Source organism: Octodon degus, unplaced genomic scaffold (genome assembly GCF_000260255.1).
Source record: "Octodon degus isolate 3935 unplaced genomic scaffold, OctDeg1.0 scaffold00048, whole genome shotgun sequence".
Lineage (NCBI taxonomy): Eukaryota > Metazoa > Chordata > Mammalia > Rodentia > Octodontidae > Octodon > Octodon degus.
Window position 1 is genome coordinate 6,369,066 of NW_004524624.1, and position 2,189 is coordinate 6,371,254.

The 2,189-nt window shown below is 42.7% G+C and overlaps 1 non-coding gene across 1 annotated transcript; it reads left to right on the top strand.

The window, feature by feature from the left end:
• Positions 1-1,697: 1,697 nt before the first annotated feature.
• On the top strand, positions 1,698-1,860 carry LOC111817106. The gene has a single exon (XR_002821375.1). It is a non-coding gene; the product is annotated as a U1 spliceosomal RNA (small nuclear RNA).
• The last annotated feature ends 329 nt before the right edge of the window (positions 1,861-2,189 follow it).

A 2,189-nucleotide genomic window follows, 5' to 3' on the forward strand; every position in this document is an offset into this window, starting at 1 on the left:
AAAAAAAAAAAAAAAAAAAAAAAAAGTTATTATAATTGCAGTCCATATGTCCTAAAAGTTAAGATTTACCAGATTTTTTTCATTCAAACTACTAAATGAAAACTACAGTATCCAAGATAAAAAAAAAAACCAAACTAAAAAACATGGTGGATAAGATTGGAAGGTTAGATGTTGCAGAAAGGTAGTAAACTTGAAGGCACAACATTATATACTAGCTAATATGAAACAGAAGAGAAAATATTATTTTATAAAGAGCATCAGTGAGGTGTGTGGCATCAAGCCACCTTATCTATGTAAAAAATTGGACCACCTGAAAGTGAGCAGAAAGACCAGAAAAATAAATGTTGCATGTTGTCAGTCAGAGCTGAAAGAAACAAGACTGGATTAATACAGCCAGAAGACTCACAAGCTCCGTCCTGGCTCTAAGTGAGTCCTGAGCCACCAAGCCACCCAGCCACCAAGCCACCAAGCCACTGAGCCACCAAAACGTCTCACTTTTATTGAGGGCTAAAAGCAAGCTAATGAATGTGCATAACTAATTTTGTGAATACAAACTACAAAATTGTAGTTGTCAATCTGTGTTGCCTTCTGGCATTCAGCAAACTCTGAGTTCACACATTGCTAGCTGATAACATCCCAGGTGAAGGATCAAAGGACAGACAGGGCACCTCTGGAAATCCTGTTATCAGTGGCTTTGTATCCCAGCTTGCTGGAATTTACAAGAGACAACAACTTTCCTTGGGCTGGTTATTGCTCTTTGCTCCCTTGGGACATCAGGGTTCTGTCTCATATTGTGGAGGAGCACCTGGGTGACTCCCTTGAAAGAAGAGCAGTCTTCTCCATTTTGGCTGTGCCTGACCCTATTTCCATGTATTGATAGGTACAGAGCTGGCTAGGACTTTTCCTTATCCCTCCAATTGGCTTTAAGCTGTGCATATTGGTCTAGGGGAGCTGCTGGTGGTAGTCTTTGAAGGTGGCATGGGTGTTTCCCTGATAGCCTACAACTGCTGCTCTTTAATAGGCGCTGTGTCAGCACAGGATGAACAGCCAGTGCTTCACAGTGCTGGCTGGGATCCAGTCTCGATATATTATAGAAAAAAAGAAGAAAAAAGCACCTTATTATTGCAAACCCCTTAGGAACACTGAAGACTTCAACAAAAACTGTAATTGGAGTTGGGTGTGTTGTTCACACATCTGTAATCCTAGCACTTAGGAGGCTGAAGCAGGAGGATCACTGTGAGCCTGGGGCCAGCCTGGAGTACATGGTGAGTTCAAGGCCAGCTTGAATTATATAGCAAGATTGTCTGGAAGAAAAAAAACCAAACATACCCCCCTCCACACTCCTCCCCTCCATACACACTTAAATGGCCAGGAGAGCTTGGAGTGAAATATTTGAAGCTCTGAAACAGTTCAACTTCTAGGGCTGGGGAGATAGCTTGGCAGTCTAAGTGCCTGCCTGGCAAGAGCAGGACCCAGATCCAATCCCCAGTACCACATGTCATGCCAGCCTGAAACGAAACATGGTGGCACACACCTATAATCCCAGTGCTAGGGAAGCTGAGACAAGAGGATCTCTAGGAGTCTGAGCTGCATAGGGAGGCCCTATATCAAATAAATAAATAAATTAATTTAAAAAATACAACTTCTAGCCCAGAATCATATATCCTGCAAATATATGTATCAAAACTGATGGCAGTATACTCACCTGGAAGGGGAGACACCATGATCACAAAGGTGGTTTTCCCAGGGCGAGTCTTATTTATTGCACTCTGGATGTGTGACCCCTGCGATTTCCCCAAATGCGGGAAACTTGACTGCAGAATTTATGGTAGTGGGGGAATGCATTCGCGCTTTCCCCTGTAATATGGTTTAATGTGGGATTCATGATACCTTAGACAAAAAAACAACAACAACAACAACAAAAACAAAACTGATGGCAGAAATGACATTCCACAGCAAAGAGCACTTTAAGAGATTCACTTGTTATGGGTGGGCTTGGGGTCTGAGATTGTATTTTGCTCCTTCTCATTGTCATTTTGTGTAGCACTGTCTTCTGACCTTTGTTGTAGCGCTTTGTTGCAGTTATAACCTTAGCACGTACTGAAGTTCAGGTGCAGATATACAAAGTTTGGATTTATCCAGCTGTGCCTGGCTTGGGTCTGGCTGCTGTGCTCAGCTCCTTCCTGCTG